At 40.3% G+C, this 22,685-nt stretch overlaps 2 non-coding genes across 2 annotated transcripts; one reads left to right on the top strand and one right to left on the bottom strand.

The window, feature by feature from the left end:
• Positions 1–180: 180 nt before the first annotated feature.
• On the bottom strand, positions 181–254 carry trnai-aau (transfer RNA isoleucine (anticodon AAU)). Its single transcript has one exon. It is a non-coding gene; the product is annotated as a tRNA-Ile (tRNA).
• Positions 255–10,465: 10,211 nt separating this feature from the next.
• Positions 10,466–10,539, top strand: trnat-ugu (transfer RNA threonine (anticodon UGU)). Its single transcript has one exon. It is a non-coding gene; the product is annotated as a tRNA-Thr (tRNA).
• Positions 10,540–22,685: the final 12,146 nt, after the last annotated feature.

Here is a 22,685-nt window from a genome sequence, read left to right as displayed (position 1 = left end):
TACAAAGGCAATGATCAATCTGCAGTCTTTGCTCTGATCATTGTAACTTTGTGTTGTATCTGATAAGTTAAGCTGCACTTCTAATGACCACCAGGGGGCAGTTCCACTGGTTGGAAAAAGACCTTCAGACTGCATTGAAGTCTATGGAGAGAACAACCCCAAGTTCTGAGATACTGCTTGTGGCCAGTATGGGGATTCAACCCATGACCTTGGCGTTATTAGCACCACGCTCTAACCAGCTGAGCTAACCGGCCTGTGTGAAAGAGTGTTTTTGGCTAATTTTTACAAATCAAACTTAAATAATTACATAGCCTATCGTAGCTCAAAGCTTTTGATATAGTGAGACATTTATAAGCAGTTAGAGCACATTGAAGTCAGTTGAGTCTGTTGAAGTCAGAGAAGCCTTCCTGAATTCATGTTGTCTAACTTACTGACACTTGAATAGTGGAACTGCAGACAGTGGACACATCATATGAGGGGCTCCTCTGGGAGTCAGAATCATACCCCTCGATTAGGGGTCTGCAACCTTTAGCACTAAAAGAGTTATTTGGGTCCATTTCCACCAAATTAAAACCCACTCAGAGCCACAAAACTTATTTGACCACCTAATTGAAGTTATTACATATAGTTTCTTTAAACTTCTGAAAAGTTCCGCATGTCTCTGTCTCTTGATGGGCAAATTTTTCAGGAAATTTTTCAGCTCATTTGTCAGCTTTTGTTGTCAGAATGGCCGAACGGTCTAAGGTGCTGCGTTCAGGTTGCAGTCTCCCCTGGAGACTTTTCTTTCACCTCCACTGCCTTGCAGCACTGCAGGACAGTTGTTTTGGTCTACTTTTGACCACCCAAACTTTTAAAAGACCAACATTCCTTTGACATGTCGAAATGTTGCCACTCCAATCTACACATATGAGGGAATGCAAATTTTGAGCCTCTGTGCGATCTAATCAGGCAGTCTTTGCATATTGTGGACTCACTTTGATGGGCTATTTTTTCAGCAAATTTCAGGCAGGAGTTGACCACACAACCATTATAATTTTAAGACTAAGCCACACAGAAAATATATATTAAGCAAGCTTTGCAATTTAAAAATAAAGAAGTCTCAACTTATCTCCCTCCCTTCTCCCTGCACCCTTGTTATGTTCTAATATGTCTCTGACTACACCTTAAACATTAGTCTTACTGTATGATAAATGTGAAAAAATTGAGCAGCCAGCTTGTGATATTTGCAACATCTAACATTAGCAGGAAGGCATTGCTGGGATTTGAATCCAGGATCTCCTGTTTACAAGGCAGGTGCTTTGACCAGCCAAGCCACAGCACCACTCTGAAGTGCATTTATATGCAGAGGATCTGGTAATTGAAGTGTAATGTGTATCCTGCAGATGAGGTTAATGGTGAAGTGGTTTGTTTTAATGTAGGACTCTGCATCTACCTGAACCTGTTTGACTGCAGATGTGCATTTTCATTTGGACCCCAGGAAGAGTAGCTGCTGCCTCAGTGACAGCTAATGGGGATCCTAACAAGTGATAAACTATAAACAGCCATTTCCAATCTACCCTTACCCGAACCCTTTCATAAAATGTTCCTAAACTTCTATTAAAGGCAGCATTATTGCAGCAAGCAGCACTCTACTGTGAAGGGCATGAAAAAAAGTGGGAGGAGTCTTTGATCTCTGTGATGTCATTAGAACCTTTGTGACATCACAGAATCAGCATCTCCTTTGATGTTTACTGATGGATTTGTGCGGTGTTTTGTTTTGATGAACCTCATTATTTACACACAGCACATTCAGGACATTAATGTGACAGTTTATTTTATGCTAAAGAAAATCCTTTGTTATTTGTCACAGTGGACTTGGCTCATCATATTTTGCTGACTAACTGGTTAGGGTTAGGGCTTGGAGTTGTAAGCTCCTTATTTTGGCCTTCTCTTCTTGCCATATTTCCAAAGAGCTAAAGTCTTGTGTAGAAAATCAATCTTAATGATCTGACATCTATTTTGAAAGCAGATACAATACATTCAGATAACCTTTGAATTAAACTGGATTCAGTGAGAGACACTGATGATTATTTTCTGCATCAGTGCTTCTCTTTGGATTGTTCTTGTTCAATGGTCAACAAAAAAAAGAAAAAGACTGCCATTTATTTAAATTCTTCTATGCAATCAGCCGACTGCATTAATTCATCCTAAACATTAACCAAAGTGAAGCACAGCTCTGTGTTCTGAGAGCAGTAAGTGATATTTGTTGGGGCGGAGTGGTTTCATTCAGGTATAAGATTAGCAAAAGCCTGAAAGGGAGTTCATTGGAACAGTGACACAACAAGGAAGTGGCTGCAAGACTCATATGTGTGGTAAAAAATTGCTGAATGTGGCTTCTAATCTCTTTGCTCTCTTTTTCCCCCTTTCAGTGTTAATTTACAAAAACATAATTAATTCTTGGAGCCAGGTTTTCATCAGATCTAACTCGGATCACTCCAACCAGAGACACAAATGAATTCTTGTCCATAAGTGCTTCTCTCCAGGTTGCCCTGGTTTGAAATTTGACAAAAATATTGCTAACTTGATTCATTGTGATCGGTTAAATTCCCAAATTTGTCCTCAACATTTCCCCTTTACCTATTTCCCATTAGAGTCTTAGAATCTAACTCAGACTACCTCAATCAATTTTTTGTGCACAAGTGCTTCTCTTTGTGGTTGTCCTGGTTAGAATTTCAACAAAATGATGCAGATTCCCAATTTGAACAGATTTCTTCAGATCATTTGAAAAAAACAGAGTTAGGTAAGAATTAATGGTAAGCTTAATGTGACTTAGCAATGAGACATTGATGACTATTTTCTGCATGAATGTTTCTATTCTCTTTGCTCTCTTTTTCCCCATTCATTGCGATGCGTTGATAAGAACCATTCTTCCTTAAATAAACACTGTTTCCCCCAGTTCTAAGCATTTATACTGCATTTACTACCCATGTTCTGCCAAAGTCTCTGTCTCTCCCAGTTCCTCTCCTCTCTCTCCCTGTCCTCATCCTGCAGGTGGTGACTCATCTCCATGCCATGTTCCTGCAACACCTGCTGGTCCCATATTTCATGAATTCTATATTACAGCTCAACTCCATGAACTTCATGCAGCAACATGTTCCTGCCTACACCCCCCCGCCCCGTCCAATGCCTGTCTCACTCTCTCTCTCTCTCTCCCCCACTCTCAACCCAACCGGTCGAGGCAGATGGCCGCCCCCCCTGAGCCTGGTTCTGCTCGAGGTTTCTGCCTCTTAAAGGAAGTTCTTCCTTGCCACAATTGCCAAGTGCTTGCTCATCTGGGGATCTGTTGGGTCTCTTTAAATAAATGTATAAAGAGTTTGGTCTAGACCTGCTCTATATGTAAAGTGCCTTGATGTAACTTTGCTATGATTTGGCACTATACAAATAAATCTGATTTGATTTGACACGTGTGTCAAGCTGTGTCTCTGATGAGGAAACAGAAAAGTTAATGCTAGCTTTGATAGGACAGTGTCAGCTACACAGTGCATTGCAGTTAGCTGTGTATGAGGCAGCTGAGCTAGGCTAGCCAGGCTGCTAGAATTGCAAAAAACGACCTCCAAAAAATTGCCAAAAACACAACAGACTGTTGTGTGTATTTCCTCATTTATTTTGATCATTTAATATGTTATGCTGTGTTTCAACTCCTTAATGCTTTGAGCTACAGAAGACGACCAGTCGCACCACGCAATCATTTCAAAATAAAAGCCGGTTTTGATTATTTTATTTGTATCTTTAGCTCAGATGTAGCAAAGCGCAACAATGCTGTCAATAAGGATTGTTCCCATTTGGGTTACTTGAAGTGATGGTGGCCACTGGTGCAACACTCAGTTTATAACAGTTTTCCATTTACACTTCAAGATTGTACTCGCTCAGCCACACTACCTCGCTTGGCTGTTGGTACACAAACAAAGAAAGGCATACTTGTGGATTCACAAGTTTTATCAGGATCTGACCTTTTCCTGTTCCATCAGTAAACATTAAAGGAGATGTGATGTCACAAAGGTTCTAATGACATCAAAGAGATCAAAGACTCCTCCCACTTTTTTGTCATGACCTCCACAGTAGAGTGCACTCTGTTAATGAAGCTCCAAAGACAATCATGGTCCTGCCAGATAACTTTGAGTTCTGCAGACAGAAGCAACAACAAAACTGGAACTAATTTTCACTGCTGCTTGTACCTGTGACTCTTGACAGGTGGCTTCTGTGACTTTGACCTACATTTCCAATATTCTGCCTCCTCTTTCAACCACACTATGAAATATTGTGAGTTTGAATGCTGCACACTGACTGGTTGTGTGTCCAAATGGCTTCAAAGACATCTTTCTTTCTTCCAAACTTTTGGACACAGCTTTGAGCTTTCTCATAATGTGACACAGGTTAGGTGTGGCACTGTATTAAGGCTCCAGTCTCTTTGGAGGCGCAGCTTGCAGTTTATGACAGAAATACACATAATGCTGCAGGTCATCTCTCTCTCTCTGCCATTTACTAATTTAAGTATAATATGCATAGAAATACAGCCGAGGACTTAATTCCCACAGTATTGTGTGAAAAACAATATAGAAACATTTTCCCCTGCAGGTAATTTAATTGTTATCACATTTGCCATGTAAGGAAGGGCAACATGTGGGTGCTTGGCAATTGTCATGACTCTTACCAAAGTTTGTTTCCTGTGAAAAGCGATTTCCCTCTGCTAAACACAGCACCAACCACTAAAATACTGTTCCTCTTGTCCAGATACTGCAGGTAAAAGCTGATTAAAAGAAAAGAGGGATTGGCATTCTGTTTTTTTGTCCAAATTCCAACTAAGGTCTAAGAAGACATCAATTCCGTGACTTGTTGTAACACAGCACCAAGAAGTAGCAATATTAAATTCAAAACTCAAGTAAATGTTGAGGTTGGGTTAATTAATGAATTGTTAATTTGTTTGTTATGGCCATCGCCATATTATTGGGGATTTCTCTGTCTCTCTCTCTGTGGTTGTTTTGAGCAGATCACCTGGCGGATCCTGCGAGAAGTGGGGGGGATACCAACGTCATCAGGAATTCCCCGGGAGCGGCTCCGCCTACCTCGCACCTTCGCTGCGCCAGCTGTAGCGAACAGCTGATCAGCTGGGCCCACCTGTTGTCTCCACCCCCGACTATAAATCAACTGTCAACCCTTTGTTCCGGGGTGAGCTGGGTTTCCCCATACTCTGACTCGCCGTCGCGCTGTGAACATTTGCTGTTGTCCCGAATCCTGCATCCCCCTTTTGTGTGTTAACTAGGAATTATCTTCGTAGACATTTTGTTAGGTGCTGTTAGTTGCTTTCGTCTTTTCATTTTGTGCTGTTTTGACTGTGGCCCTTTTGTTTTCTCCGTTGGCCACCTTCTTTTGTTAACTGCATACCTTTATAAAAAAAATACCTTTTTATTTTACCCCTTACCATCGGGTTTTTATGTTACTTCCGTTTCCCCAAACGAGCTGGTCGTAACATAAGTGGGGGCTCGTCCGGGATCAAAACTAATCCACTAAAGGAGACCCGGAACAAACAAAAAGATAGGGTATTATTAAATTAAAGGTAAGCTTGTGCTTTGGGCGGGTCATAGCATTGTTGAATTAACTCTCTGTCCTGATTATTGGTTGAAGGAACAACTTCTGAAACCACCAACATTACCCCAACTAATAGCACTAACTCTTTCTAAGTTCTCAGAGCAAAAGTGTGTGCTTCAGTTGGGGAAATGTTGAAGACAACTTCATTCATTTCTAAGATTTCTATTTGTGGTGGCAGTTATGGCTCCCACCAAACCTGCTGTTGTCTTTGTCAGTCAGCACTGCCTCAACAAGTAGCACTTACTGAATTCAACAGCCAAGTCAGTGCTCAAGGTAAACATTTGTGACAAATTCAGCCCTTCAAAACGTTGAAGACAACTTCACTCATTTCTAAGATTTCTATTTGTGGTGGCAGTTATGGCTCCCACCGAGTTAGATCTGACGAAAACTTGGCTCCAAGAATTAATGTTGTTTTTGTAAATTAACAGCGAAAGGGAAAAAGAGAGCAGAGAATAGAAGTCACATTCAGCAATTTTTTACCGCACATACAACCTTCTCCAAAGAGTCTATGCAGCCACTTCCTTGTTGTGTCGCAGTTCCAATGGACTCCCTTTCAGGCTTTTACCCATCTTACATCTTCTGCCTTGTTCGGGCAGTTTCAATGGTCTTGGTAATGGTTTGTAATGAAGAACACAATTAGTCCATCAGGAACAGACAATGATCCTCTTAAATTCAGGACCATTAGCATATGGTGAGAGAACTGTTAACTGCAGTGATTAGTGTTGCTGCAGCTGATCTGAACAAATCTTTTCAAAATGGCCATCTGTGTTGTTGTTTTTATTCCAACCAACGCTTTTTTTCTACCAAATTGTTGAATAAACTCTCTGTCCTGATTAATGCTTGGACAGAATGAACAACTTTTTAAATCACCAACTCCAACTAATAGCACTTACTGTCCACTAAGAGAAGCACTGATCCACACATCAATGCTCCAGTTAAGATAACATTTGTAAGGTCACAAACCTTTCCCCCAAGAAGTAACTGTTACTGAATCCAACAGTCAAGGTAACAAGAAAGAAAGGACACCAATGTGCTTCATACCAGGACACAGCAGCATGAATCATGATGAATCATGACTTTCAAACTACTTTCTTCACCTCCACCCCCAAAAAACGGATAAAACTTGTTGTCCTTGTGATTGACTTTTGAAATCACCAACTCTGCCCCAACAAATATCACTTACTGCTCTCAGAACACAGAGCTGTGCTTCACTTTGGTTAATGTTGAGGATGAGTTCATGCAGTCGGCTGATTGCATAGAAGAATCTAAATAAATGGCAATCTTTTTCTTTTTTTTTTGTTGACCATTGAACAAGAGCAACTCCAAAATCACCAACTCTGCCCCAACAAATAGCACTTACTGCTCTCAGAACACAGAGCTGTGTGTTATGCCCCAGTCTAGGGGTGCCTAGAGCACAACATGATAAGGTCCCATCTTCCCCAAGTCCCAAGTAGTCATAGAAAAAACTACTGTTTGCAGCTATGGATGGGATTTTTATTTACAAGGTGCTCTCGGCACAATACCTATACAAAATAATAAACTAAAGGTGAGCGCTAAGCTTCAGGGTGAACCAAGGCCAAAACAACAAATAGAAGATTCGTAACTACAAAACAAAAGACTTCCCTATCCAAAACTACTCAAACAAAAGACAGGAATTACCCCCCTACCTAACCAAAACAAGAGAAAAACACCATAAATCAAAAATAGCAGTCCACCCCTACTGCTCACGAGTTTTAAGTGCAACACTATGCAATCTAGCGTATCCGGTTGAGAGAGGGAAGATGAGCAAATGCCAGCTGCCTCCCCACGTCTGCTGCCTGGCCTCCTCTTATCTCACGTGGTTCTGGTTGTTAGCTTATCACAGGCCAGGCTGGAACTCATCCACCAATCGGCTACCGGCTATGGAACACACCTATTTACATAGGGGATAGAACACAGACACAGGACACCCACACCCACACACACACACACACACACCAGGTCCAACCCACACTACCATGCACTTCTTACAAACTGACTCCAGTCATAACACTGTGCTTCACTTTGGTTAGTGTTGAGGATGAATTCATACAGTCAGCTGATTGTATAGAAGAATCTAAATAAATGGCAATCTTTCTCTTTTTTTTTTGTTGACCATTGAACAAGAACAACTCCAAAGAGAAGCACTGATGCTGAAAATAATCATCAGTGTCTCTCACTGAATTCACCAAGTCACATAAAGCCTTTATTTCAGATTAATCTTCGTGCCACCGTTGTGGCAACTTTTCTTCACCTGACTTATTTTAAACTTAAAAGAGATTGTTCCGAGATGCACCCTGTCCTCCTTCAGCAGAAAGTTTGAATTCCAACCAAGGAAACATAAATTTGGCTAATCTAAAAAAAAAAAAAGAAAATTGTCAAAATTTCAACCAGGGCAACCCCAAAGAGCAACACTTGAAACACTCAATTGTGTCTCTGACTGAAGTGATGTGAGTCAGATTGTCAGACATTGATTCTTTACTTTGTTGTTGTATTTTTCAGTTAACGCAGCCCCAACAGCAGCATTTACTGAATCCAAAACTCAAGTCAACACACATGTTGGATAATTAATTGTGACCCTAAACTTTTTTCCAGTTTGTCGAATACATGTGTTGTCTTTCTTCAGCAGGAAGTTTCTGTGGTCTTGGTAACGGTTTGAAGAACAAAATGATCAGACAATGATCCTCTTAAATTCATGAGGACCGTTAGCATATGGTGAGAGGACTGTTAACTGCAGTGATTAGGGATTAGGGTTGTGTTGTTGCAGCTGATCCCAAGAAATCTATTTAAAATAGCAGATCATCATAATTTCTTACTGAATTTCTTAGCAGGACAATCCCAAAGAGAAGCATTTATGTAGAAAGGAATAATTGTAGCTGTCTGAGTTAGAGCCTCAGATGTGGTTTGCCGTTGTTTTTGTCTGTTAACAAGTAGAGCTTAGTTCACACATTTCTACCAATACATTGATAAAACATGTTATCCTATTGACTGATTCAGAGGAAAGAACTTTTGAAATCACCAACACTACTGTCAGGTTTAAACCACCTAGAACATTATTAAACACACAGGGAAGAAAGACAAAGGACAACAGCACTCATTTTACTTGCAAGGAGAACAGACAGAGATGTGCTCAGTGACACTCTCTACCCGCTCTGGAGTATCTCTTCTGTTCTCCCCCTTTTTATTTCCTTAGGGTGGTTCCTAGTTACAAAATCTTGCAGCTCTAAAGGTGAGAATACACAGCTGCAAGTAGTGAATGAATAGATGCTTGTTATATGATTTATATTCAAGTTATAAGTCACAAGAAACACAAACACATTGAGGGTTAGTTTATGAACGAAGTAATCTCGCTTCGACATCCTCCCTTTCTTCATAAATCTTCTTTGAAGGTCGTTGCTTCTTCTTCGGAGGTATGACCTCTGCTCCTGCTAATAAAAACACAGGTTTCTGCATTCTTGCAGGGTCAGTAAAAGTTGAGCAGTACTGTGATAATCACTTTATGTACATTTATTCTAACAACTACCCAACAAACAGCATTTACTGTTCCCAGAACACAACTCTGTGCTTCAGTTATGGTGATCTTAAGGACAGGTTCATACTTTTAGCTGATCTCAACAAACCCATTCAAAATGTCAATCTTCATAGATTTAGTTGAAATTCCAACAAGGACACCCCCAAAGAGATGCACTCACTGAGGGTGAGGGTACATACAAATAGAAAATAAAAAAATGTATGCCCTTAAGAAACCCTGAATGGAGGGCGGGAAATTTGAGCAGAAAACAGACATATAGTTTTCTGTATGTTTATCAGTTTATACTGAACTGCTCAGAAACTCCATCCTTCATTGCTGATACATAAATTAATGTGAGCAGTTAACTATCAACCTATTTACACACACTCCAGGTCACTGCATGCTGAGGTGGCCCAGTGTTTAAGGCGATGGACTGCTAACCTACTGTGCCCTGCATGTGTGTGTTCACATTTCATCTTCTTTTGTGTTCAGCTGTCCATGTTGCAGCCTACTGTTCTAGGTACAATCATCCTAAACGTCTGACTTTAGGTCCATCTTGAATTATCTCGAAATATCCATCAAACCTGTTGAAGTTTAATTCAAAGGTTACCTGGATGTATTGTATCGCCTTTCAAAGTTGTTGTCAGATCATTAAGATTAATTTTCTACACAAGACAAGACTTTAGCTCTTTGGATATATGGCAACAAGAGAAGGCCAAAATAAGGAGTTTACAACTCCAATACCAGTTAGTCAGCAAAATATGATGAGCCAAGTCCACTGTGACAAATAACAGTCACTTTAGTTTCTTTAGCATAAAATAAGCTGTCACATTAATGTCCTGAATATGCTGTGTGTAAATAATGAGGTTCATCAAAACAAAACACCGCACAAATCCATCAGTAAACATCAAAGGAGATGCTGATTCTGTGATATCACAAAGGTTCTAATGACATCACAGAGATCAAAGACTCCTCACACTTTTTTGTCATGACCTTCACAGTAGAGTACTGCCTGCTGCAATAATGCTGCCTTTAATAGAAGTTTAGGAACATTTTATGAAAGGGTTAGGGTAAGGGTAGATTGGAAATGTCTGTTTATTGTTTATCATTTGTTAGGATCCCTGTTAGCTGTCACTGAGGCAGCAGCTACTCTTCCTGGGGTCCAAATGAAAATGCACATCTGCAGTCAAACAGGTTCAGGTAGATGCAGAGTCCTACATTAAAACAAACCACTTCACCATCAACCTCATCTGCAGGATACACATTACACTTCGATTAACAGATCCTCTGCATATACATGTACTTCAGAGTGGTGCTGTGGCTTAGCTGGTCAAAGCACCTGCCTTGTAACCAGGAGATCCTGGGTTCGAATCCCAGCCGTGCCATCCTACTAATGTTAGATGTTGCAAATATCACAAGCTGGCTGCTCAACTTTTTCCTTCCTGGACAAGCACTGCGTGAGGTGCCGTATTCCATCCTGAACAGGAAACGTTTCAGCTGTGTGCTGTACCTATGATACTTTGTTCCCGAAAGTCCGATCTCAGTATCCTGTCTGCAGAAGTCTTATATCATAACGGTGAAAACTTAACGTTCTCCTCCAACCTATCAATGATCTGGAGAGTCTTCTTGTCTCCTTCTGGTACAGCTTCAACTTTGGTTGAGGAGGTGAAACCAAGCAAAGCCCCAGACAGCAGATACCAGGTCCATCCACAGCTAATGATCAGCTGAAAACTATGTGAAAATCCTGGGACCAAATCACCGCACCTCTACTGATGTGATTCAATTTTCAATTCCTCTGATTCCTCAATTAACTGTGAGTAGAAACCCATGCCTCTGAAGAGACCGGAGCCTTAATCAAGCACCTTGGACACTTCAGAATGGTAATGACACCCATGTCACATTATGAGAAACCTTGATGCTGTGTCCAAAGGTTTGGAGGAGAGAATGGTAGAAAGATGTCTTTGAAGCCTTTTGGGCACACAACCAGTCAGCGTGCCAGTTGAAATATCAACGTGTTAGACAAAATAAGTACAGAAGGCAGTGAAAGTTACATCTAACTCAGCTGTACTCAGTCAGCCTGTACAGATGATTCAGTAACAGCTAAGTTATCTTTAGTCCAACAACTGCTGAATTGCTGAATCTGCTGAATCACCTGTACAGGCTGACTGAGTACAGCTGAGTTAGATGTAACAAATTTAAGTTTCCAAGGAGGACTCTGCTAATCATGTCTATTAAATGTTGTTTAACTGTTTAACAGTTTAGACAATTATATTGTTATTCCAAACAAGGCTTGGGGTTAGGCTCTCTAGATAAAGCTATCTGCATTTGTGTTGGGAGTCATGGCTCCCATCAAACCTGCTGTTGTCTTTGTCAGTCAGCACTGCCCCAACAAGTTGTACTTACTGAATTCAACAGTCAAGTCAGTGCTCAGGTTAAGGTAACATTTGTGACTTTCAAACTAATTCAGATGTTCTTAACCCCCACACCCTAAAAACTGATAAAACTTGCTGACTTGTGATTGACTTCTGAAATCACCAACATTACCCCAACAAATAGCACTTACTGCTCTCAGAACACAAGTCTGTGCTTCAGTTAGGGTTAGGGTAAAATGTTGATGACAAATTCACTCACTCAGCTGATCTGAAGAAATCTATCAAAAACTGGTTTTAATACCATCCAGGACAACCGCAAAGAGAAGCACTTGTACAAAAGGAAGTCGTTTGTGTTTCATAATTGAAATGATCAGTATTGTATTTTAAGAAGGCCACTAAAAGTGAAGATCTCCAAATGCATTTTGTTTTGTTCATAGTTTGGAAACACATTTCTGCCATTCTGACAATCCCCTTCCTACCTTTTTGAAATCTTTAATTCAGAAGTCCATCTCCAAGACTTCCCTCTCCTTTGTACAGCACAAACCTCAAATTTGCTGCAGTGACAAGGTTGTGTTGTGTTGTCTTTGTGCAAAATTGCTGCCCGTCAAGCGACAAATTTTCACTGTATGCTGAAGATACCTCATCCTAAGTACCCCGCTAAGTCATGACTCCTGCCAAATCCTTTCTGCTGTGACTGCTGTGCACTATTCATGCTCATGAGAAGGTTTACCCTTTTCGACCAGCTGGATCACAGACAAAAGTGACTTCTACACGGGTGCTTATTCCCCCTTCGTTGGAGTTTCACCCTCACTGGACGAGATTAAACACTTTTCTGGATTTATAAGATTCAGCTGTCAGCAAACCGCCAACCTCTCAGCTATTACCTGCAGAAGGAAGAAAGAATTCTTCATGGAAATGCTGATAACTTCTACGCCCCACAATCTACCGATTAGCCTTCTTTATCTTTGGACCAACTTCAGTAAACACAAAGTCTCTGTGCAATGGTAGCGCATCTGACTCCAGATCAGAAGGTTGTGTGTTCAAATCATGTCAGTGTCAGATCATCTCTGCACTGGTAAACACTCACATACTCTGTTATGCATCAGGAAGAGTTTCTCTGATGATCCAAAGGAGTGGGAAGAAGTCTAAACTTATCAGCTCCCTCCCTGCACCCATGTTATGTTCTAATATGTTTATGACTCCACCTTAAACATTACTGTCTCACTGTATGATAAATGTGATGTGCAACATGTTGAATGCCATACAAGTCCTGCCGCTCAAGGCTTGTTGGTCTAGGGGTATGATCCTTCCTTAGGGTCTGAGAGGGCCTGGGTTCAATTCCCAGATGAGCCCATAAGTTAGGGGTGCTAATTTATATTTCTGTTGGTGGGAGTGTTAATAGATAATTGAAGCTGCTTTGAAGAATTTACAAAATCACATGTGATTCAGATACACAATGGCTGCCCCACTGTGAGCATTCAGAACAGCTGTGAAGCTTATTGATCATTCAAGACTGTGGCAGTTTCCCCTGCCACCAGTAGCACCCTGCACCACATGTTAGCCAGGTAGCGTACTACAGTTTAGTGGGTGCACACACTCAGCTATATTTAACAACTTAGCAGGTTTCCTGTGCCATTGTCTTTGTTGTATACAAACGCACAACCACAGTTTTGTTAATTGTTTATTCCTCAAAGGCTACAAAAGCATTGCACGAATGTGTTTCTTCCTCACCACAGCACTTCCTGGGAGGTTTCTGTGTCCAGGGCAGAGAGGGTGTATGCCTTCTATGGAGGCCGAATGTGCATGGAGCAATGCTTGATGTAGTGTTTTTATTTTTTCTTATCTTTGTCAAAAGAAACAATAAACTTCTTTCAGTTAGCACCTTAAAAGACTTTTCATTGTGTGAAAACCAACTGAAGTTGATGCCCAGAGTGACATAGTGGTACTCATAACTTGCAGTCAGCATCAGTGGTTCAGTGGTAGAATTCCTACGTGTTGTACGTGTTTGATTCTCAGCTTATGGTAACGATCCTCTTAACAACATCCAAATGTTAGAAACTCAGTGTTGCTTGCAAGATAAAACACAGCTGCTCTACATGTTGAACACCAAGATTTGATCTGGAGAAGGTGTATGACCGGGTTCCCAGGGATGTTCTGTGGGAGTATGGAGCCATCCCATCATTACGGCAATAAGCTTCCCTTTCCCCGAGACAATTACAGGGTGTAACAGCTGTGGTGAGGACGGGTTACAGGTCCGTAGCTGGAGGAATTTGGCACCATCGGCCTGAGATCTACAATAGTTCAGGATTTCTGGAAGGAAAACAAACGTAAAACACAAAGTTAAACTGCAATGGCCGGGAACCGAACCCAGGTCAACTGTTTGGAAGGTAGCCATGCTCACCACTATACCACTATTGCATGAGAACTGGTAAATCACAGCCCTTTTTTATGACTCAGAGTTTATTGAACCTCTTACCTGGAACACCCCGCAGGACAATGCCTCCTGGAGATACTTTCACAGCTACCAAAGTTGTGTGAACAAACTAGCAGACAATTGGTCACCTGCCAAAATAAAAAAAAAAATATATATAATCACGCTGTGCACATGCAAATAAGGATATGCATCATATGCATCTGACAGATTGAACTTCACGTTACTTCATCACATTTTAAATTTTGGTATGTTTCAATAACATTTTGTTGGAGGCAGGTAGCCTCATCAAAGCTTCCTTCCTTAATTCTTGATGCCTAACATTCTGATACTTGAACAGGCGTGCAGATCATTGGACACATCTTGTGAAGGGCTCGTCGATTTGAACACAGGACCTCTCGCACCCAAAGCGAGAATAACACCCTTAGACCAACGAGCCCTTGACAACGTTTTTAAATGGAATGTTGGAAAGATCCAACATTAAGAACAAAACAGCTACACACAAAGAAAGTTATCATTAACAGCCCTTCAAGAAGGGGGACAAGAGGGTGTGTGCCAACTACAGGGTCATCACACACCTGCGTGAAGCTGGCCCCCCACCCCATGCAAAATTTCGGAGAAATAGTCTGTCTCCTTTGTGTTTCGTCTGTGCTGCTACGGTTTTTCAGTTCTTAAAGATTATTTTTTAGGACATCTACAGGTCGCCCAGCCCGCCATGTACTCCAAATGGACCCAAAATGGTACCGTTCATTTGTACTCCTACGGTTTTATAGATATTACACATTTTAATTTCTGGTGATGGCGTCACCCAGCCCGCCATGTTCTCTGAATGGACCTGAAGTGGTACCGTTCGTTTATGCTGATTTGTGCTATAAAAAACAAGTTTGTCTCATGCTGCTACGCTAAGTGATTAGCTCCTTTTGTTTTTAATTTCATATAGTTTTATATGTTTCTGCACCTACTGCTAACATACTGGTACATTCTGTCATATTTGAGTTTATAAGATAAAAGAAACGTGTTGCAGTGGAAATGTTATTCAGTATACATATCTGTTAACTAAGGAAAACAATATGCAAATTCATGTTGAAAGAAAAAATACACTTTGAATGAAGTGGTTGTCTCAGTATGTACCTCCGTCACTTAAAGAAAGTTTGTGCGCTACAATCAGAGACAACTCACACTGTGTATTGTGGCAACATCCGTCCCCTCAGAGAGAATCTGCTCTTTAATGGGGCAGATAATAATAACAGAGAGAAGAAACAAGAAAGCCCTCAAAACTGAGCCACTTGGTTTTTCTGAATGCCAATCTTCACTAAAGACAAGCTGAAACTGTTAGCAGGATTTTCATTTCCATCCTGTTGTGTCATTCTTTATACTTGTCTATGTGGTTTCAATATAAACAGTTCAACATTTCTAGATGATTTACATTCAACTAGAGATTAAACATTTTTTTAAACTGCATTTGATCTTTGGGTTTCTGAACTTTATCATTTATTATTTGTGGCATTAAGCTCCAAGTTCAGTTTGGTAAACATATAAATAAGGCAATGTAAATAATACACATTTGATAGAATCAATAGATTAATAATTCATTTTACACATATTTTTTTATAGATTAAATTTATCAACAAATCTAAGGAGCCCCTTGGGGGCAGAAAGAGTTTGGGGGGCTGTTATTGTTGAAACGTCAGTGATCCTCCTCAGATGACATCTTAGTGTCTGACAGGGCTCAGTTTTTATCTTCTGATCTGATCTCTGAATGTGCTCCTGCTGCTGGCTCTCTCTCAGCTGATCCCAGCTGATCCGCTCCGAGGCTGACAACCAAATGTACTCATGTAAGTCAAGCGATGAAATGAATTCATCCTCTCATCTGAACTTTATCAGAGGACATGAAAATAAACGCGTCACATTTGATTTTAGTTCAATTTAACGCCACTTATTTGTCTAATAACAGCTGATTTATGTTTCACTTCATTTGTTTCATTCTTCGTGAGTCGAGTCATGTGCGTCCTTGTGCGCATGCGCTCATCCATCCGAATCAAACGCGAGAGTGACGTATGCGGTGGTGTCGCGTGGGAGAGCGATGAAAGACAGGAAATGGCTTTGATGTCCAGTGACGTCACACAGTCTGGTTGTGTGTTGGCTGTGTGTCTCCTTGCCACTGCTGCTTTGTGAGTCCCTCTGCTGTCTGCTATGTGGATCTTCGGTTCATATATCCTGGTTGCTGTGAAGCCCCGCCTCTGTCCATTTAACATCCGGGCATTTTCTTTGTGTAGGTGTTTGTTACCCCAGATGTAGAAATGTTTGGACTGGTATTTTTGCTGTTTTATAATGCTGTTTTAATGAAGTGTGGAGGGGAGGAGAATTTAGAGTTTAGTAGTTTTCAGTGAGCAGTTGTTTGGTGCTGTGGAGTGAATTGTTTGTAGTTGCAGGTCACTGCATGTACTGCATGTTGTTTTGGCTGGAGCATTTGTTTGTTCCCCCAAATAGGCCATAGCAGCAGTTCCTCATAAGGAGGGATTGTTGGCTTTGTTGTGTTTCAGTGCTGTTTGTTATTTTTGTATGTTGTCTGTGTGATTGGAAGCAGTCAGAGTTGCCTCGGTTGCTCCTGCAGACAGAATTTTGCAGTACTTTTCTTTTTCTCTTTCTCTTTCCTGCCAGCAGGATGTCTTGTGACCATAGTAATCAGCTGAGTTTTTGCAGCGTCCTGTTCGTAGTACACGCTCACAATTTAAAAAGGGTTTAATTTAAAAAGGTGAAGTTGTGCTGAAAAACAAACATGGGTGTGGTAAACATTTATGTAGTATGTAATGGCAAAATCAAAAGAATTCAAAAACGGCCAAAATAGGCGTTTCCATTAAGAAATGCTGAAACATTAATTTGTTTCACAGGTCACCAAGCTCTCGAAGGATGTGGGAGAAAGAGATTTTCACTGTCAAAAAGCACATGATGGCCTTCATAACCACCTGTCTTATCCCAGGGAAAAGTGACAAGTGGAAAAAGTAGCACTTAAACAGAAATTGGTTAGCAATGAACTTCTATATTAAGAATTGAATCAAATTGAATCCTAAATCATTTAATTATTTGCGACAAAACAAAGTTTTGATACTGTTCAGTGGGTCTGCTTGATAGATTCTTTTTGTGCACAAGATGTGCAACATAGATGCTCAAGAGTTTAGAGCAGTTACGTTTTTGTGCCAATGTCAACAGAGGACCTAAAAGGGACCATTTTCAAACTTGGAAATTAATCCAATGGCCCGATTCTCTCATTTGGAGCAGTCATTAGCATTTAGGACATTTCAGTCATTATCAGGAATCTATGGCCAGTAAGAATGATCGGGTACCCCATTATGTAGCTCTTGACACTCCTGTGGTACTCTGTTAGGGTTGTCTTTGTATAATTGTTCTACAATATATCACACAATGTTAAAACATTTTAAAATTCATTCAAAAAGTTCATTTTCAACATTTTCTGCTCTCAACTTATACATTTTCAATAACGCCTGATTTATTTGTATTTTATGAAACTGACTGCAATGTTAGTGTAGTGTCAAAATATCCTCACTGTGTAAAACAGAAAATAAAATGTAACATCATACAATATTTTTTGCTGCTTTTGTTTTTATTTCAACACAATGTTTAATTTGAAATATTTAAAAACAGAATAAAAACAAAACAAATTCCTATCTCCCAATTTTTTTTTATGTGAAAACATTTTTCCTCTCACTGTTTCAACTGTCCTGCTCCATGACATCCTCTTCTGACTGACGACTTGTTAGAGAACATATTTTCCTCCGTTTTAAAGGTTAAATTGTAGTGGTAAGTGTAGCTGGAAGTATGCCAAAGTATCAAAGGTTTGAAAAAGCTGAAGATTTTGGGGGATTTTTGCCGTCTGTTTTTTTTTTTTTTGACTGTCTTTGCCATTTACAGCGCCAAAATATATTTTTCCAGGATAACAATAGTGACTCTGTGCAGAGCCTGAGTATACACAGACAGGCTTTACACAGTCTTTGTGTGTTTGTGTGTTTATTTCAGACATCTATATCACACATGCACCCTCTGACACTATTGTGAAAACCGGCAAGGGCTATTTATCTGTATGTGTGTTTCTGTGTGTCAGTTGTTTCTTTTTGTCTCTGTGTGTTGGTTTATTTTCTTTTGCATGTGTGTGTGAGTGTCCTGCAGTGTAACACAAATGCCAGTAGTCACAAGAAATTATTCAAACTGATGGCCATAGTCATAGTGCTCGTCAGCTGTGTGTTTGTGTCGCTGTTTTATTGTGTGTCAGCTGTATGTGTTTGTGTATGTATAATTGTTTCTATGAATTGGGCTGTATATGGCTGTCTTTTATTTGTCTGTTTGTGTGCATCATTACATTTGTCTGTGTGTGTGTTTGTATGAGTGCGTCTGTATATTTGTCTGCGTGAGTCTGTGTCTCTTTGCATCCGGCTGTGCTTTTGTGTGCGTGTCTCTGTATGTTTTTGTGTGGGTGCGTGTCTATCTATGGCTGTCTTCTGTATATTTGTGTCTTTTTGTGTGTGTGTCCCACTGTCTCTGTGTGTCAGGTGTTCTTGTTTTTAAACAATAACCTGCATACACTGATGAAAAAGTAGAAAATGCTCATGTCTCAAAGGATGCGGGGGGAAAATCTGTCATTTCTGAGTCATTTGATCAGTTGGTGAGTTTTTAATGCTTTCTGTAGACTTGACGGATTAAATTTTATGAAATAACGTCAGATGTTATTTTCTTGGAATGATGCCAGATTAGAATACATAGACGGTTTAAGAAAGTCCAAGTGCTTTATATTAATATTTATACACTCAAAGCTCTGCATTCTCAATGGATGCTTCCAGCATTTGGCTCTATTTACACATGTAGTTTCTCTTTCTGGTGAACACACAACACGCTTCACACTTATGGTATATATCTTAAAGATTCTGGCTAGTTTCTAATTATACTTTTGATTATAAAAAAAATAAAATAAAGTAAAAACAATGTCTTGAGGAATTGGGTTCAACCCCAAAGCATCAGTTTTTACTGCCTTTGTTTAAACTGGGACTGATAAGTCTCTTTTGGGAACAGCAGATTTACTGAGATGTTCAGTCACTTTAAAGAAGCTTAATTCATCTTTAATAAATCTGAATATAGTTTGTGATGCTCCCTAACATTTATGTTTGTGTGTGTCTGTTTCAGCAGTATGATGGGCCAGAGCACTGCTCATGAGAAACAGGTAGAGTACACAGACCGGATCTCTGCCACAGAGGAGGAGCTGAAGAAGGTAGGAGAGTCTGATTTCCAGATTAAAGTTTGTTTATTCAGTTTATTGAAAAGCTACTCAAAACACTGATTCCATTTTCATAATGTTTCATATCTCAGTCACACTCACCACACAGGCCAATGTATCATCAGACAAAACAAGAAGTAAACTTTATTATATGGAGTATGTCAAACAGAACAAAGATGAAGTAGAAGTGCCCTTCTACATATATGTAACATTGATGATCATATTAGTTTGATGTGTTACTATATTATCAATTATTATTCTCAGCGTATATGGAGGGAATGCTTGATAACATGCAGTGCTGCGTTCCGGAGCATGGGACCAAACACCGTGACATGCTAAGTGGCTACTCGCAGGCTATCAGTAAGTTGCTAGGCTTTACTCAGGGCACACTGAAGGCTGAGCTTTTCAGATTCTGAATGGTGGGACAGCTGAAGACGTGAAGTTGGCCTAGGTTGGTGGTGAAGATCTAAAGGCTTCAGTCTCTGAGGAGTAGAAATATGCTGAAATTTGTAGCAGAGAAGTGATGGCCAAACAAATAATACCATTGGTTGATGAGAACCCACGTTACCATATTAACGCACCATAAATAGCCGTTTGAGCAGCAGGTGGAGCCATTGCTCTGTAAACATTTCCACGCCAGCGTACTGAGGAAACGAGATCCCCATGTAAATCCCCTTATTTCAAAAGGCTGATGTAGTCTAGCTGCCTCATTTTCTGCTTTATGTACGTTGTAATATTTAATAAATTTTATTCAGCAACTGTATTTGATAACAGTGGTGGGAAAGTAAAAGTACAAATGTATAGAAACATGAAAATGTAGTTAAAGGACCAAAAGGAAAAGTTCCTTAAGTGAAGGTTTATTCAGCTTGTTTAGTTTAGTCAGCCTGTGTGTTATGTTTGACATTGAATGAATTCATGTGGGAACAGCACTGTGGAGCAGCTACACACCACATTGAGGTACATTGTTGTTTTCTTTTGTCCCAGCACACGCCTGGATTCATAACCCCAGCCTGCACGACGGTAAACGATTCCTTGTTAATTTTTTGTAATCGAGGTACTCAAATTATTCAAGGAATCGTTTCAGCCCTCCCGCAATCTGAAAGAGGTTTTAGACTTTTGGGAACAGTTAGCCAACAACTTCCATGGTAAGAGATCACATAATGGTCCCATCCTGTGACGAAGGAGCCCTCAAGTATAGGCCCATAACACAGACAGATTAGAAAAGAGGAAAAGCAGTTTCACTCCCTTTCCCTGCCCGCTATGAGCTATCACTCACCCACAGCACATACTGTAGACTGGTTCACAGTCAGACTCATGATTCATGACTCATTGGTTTAGAGTGGAACTCATGAGTCCTGTGTCTCTCAGTCCCAGTTCACCAGCAGCACATTCACACACTGAGCTGAGAGTCTGCTGCACGACTCCGCTAGAACATTATTGGAGTGTATTATATCAGTCAAACTTTATTTATACAGCACTTTTCAAACAAAGAACAATGCTGCACAAAGTGCTTTACACATTAAAATAAACAAACATGAATATATTTCCCACCCAGCCCACATCACCATCCACACAGACATTCAGATAAATGTTTGTCTCACAAAGGACATTTAGTACATTAAATAAAAATTGTCCTTTCAGAAGATAAACTGTTGAGTTCTGCTCTTTCAGTATCCTGTTATTTATTTACATAAGACATTTTTCGCAACATGCGCAAAAATTACATTTTATGAAGGGAAGAAAGGGCCAATTTAAAAGCTTAATCTGTGTTGATTGACAGTCACGTTTATCAAGGACATATTTTATATTTCATAGAAAAATGCTTGTTGAAATGTTCCCAAAGCAGCCCAAAGGAAAGAAGAAGAAGCTGAACCTAAACCCCAGGTGGAGTTTGGAGGAGCTGGCTGTGAGGAGAGGAGGACTTGAGGAGTCTCTGGGATCATGGTGGACTGGACTCTGTTCTCAGACCAGTTCTGATTCCTCTGTCAGTCTCTGCTGGATGAAGCTCTCCTCTCCACCTCCCAGGAACATGGTCCAGAGTCTGCACAAGCTGCTGCTGCAACATCTGGATAATCAGGAAGCAGCTGATCCTCCATCAACACACACCTTCCTCTTCACCACCACCTGTGTAGAGAAGAAGAAGCGGTAGCAGATACATCAGAGTTTGTGTATGTGCGTGTGATGAAAGAAGATCAGTGATGTGCAGCTTTCAGTCAGACTGATCTCAGAGCTGTAACAGATGAACCTGATCAGAGAACAAACAGTCTCAGCACAGATCTGACAGTTTGATTGACGAAGACCAAAATCTGAACATCTGAGTTCTTCAGCTGGAATCTGCTTCATTTGATGGTCACATGATCACAGTCCTCTGACTCATCTGACTGGCTGACTGTTTTCTCTCTGTCTTTCTGTCTAATTCTGAAATCTGTTTCTGTTCTCTTCTCACAGCTTCACCGAGGAGTTTGAAGATTCACAGGAAACACTGAGTCTTTGCTCTGATACTGGATTCAAACAATATTACTGAAAGGAACATGAACTGAGTCCAACTCTACTGACCTCAGTGTCTCCAGTCTGAAGTGAGGACCCTTCACACAGATCCTTCACGTCTGAATCCTCCAGGTCGTTCAGACTCAGGTCCAGTTCTCTGAGATGGGAGGGGTTGGACTTCAGAGCTGAGACCAGAGAAGAACAGCTAATCTCTGACAAGCTGCAGTTCTTCAACCTCGGTAAAGAATAAAAGATTAATTTATAGTTCTACTAGCAGCTTTGCTATCACATCTCTAAGTATCATTGAACTAAAAGACAAAGATCATTATGGACAGTTGTGTTCAGGAACACTTCCATTAGCCCCAGAAACGGGGAGCTTTTAATGCCACACCTGAGAAAGACCGAATTTGTTCACTATGCAAACTGGATGAAGTAGAAAGCCAGATCCATTTTTTGTTTTTTTGTTCTGCATACAAGCAACTCAGAGGTGTTTTTGTTGACAAAATTGTTTATATTTATGTTGCTTTCTTTGATTTGGATGATTCTGAGAAACATGAGTTCCTATTTGTTGTGTTTAAAATATTATGGAACATATATATTTGAGAAAAAGATAATAATGTATTTGTGTATGTCTTATAAACCCATGTGGGTTGGACATTTTTATAAAATGGTAATGTAATTTCAGTTCCTTACATTTGATCTACTTGGGATACCCCACTTCCCTTTTCCTGACCAGGATGTCAGATCCTTTTAGGCAGACCAGAGGGTGTGAAAACACACCTTTGGGTTGGAGGTGTTTCTCAAGTATAAATGTTTAGCTCTCCCCATGCTTGGGGTCTTTTCTTTGCAAAGAAAATATAAACTTGGCCCGCAAATGTCTCCATTTCATTCTTCACCAGCAGCAGAGAATTTCCACAACAGAAATTATATCTACAGTGGCGGACTAACAATGGTCAG

The sequence above is a fragment of the Echeneis naucrates genome, unplaced genomic scaffold, assembly GCF_900963305.1.
Source record: "Echeneis naucrates unplaced genomic scaffold, fEcheNa1.1, whole genome shotgun sequence".
Taxonomy (NCBI): domain Eukaryota; kingdom Metazoa; phylum Chordata; class Actinopteri; order Carangiformes; family Echeneidae; genus Echeneis; species Echeneis naucrates.
This window is presented reverse-complemented; position numbering and strand designations above follow the sequence as displayed.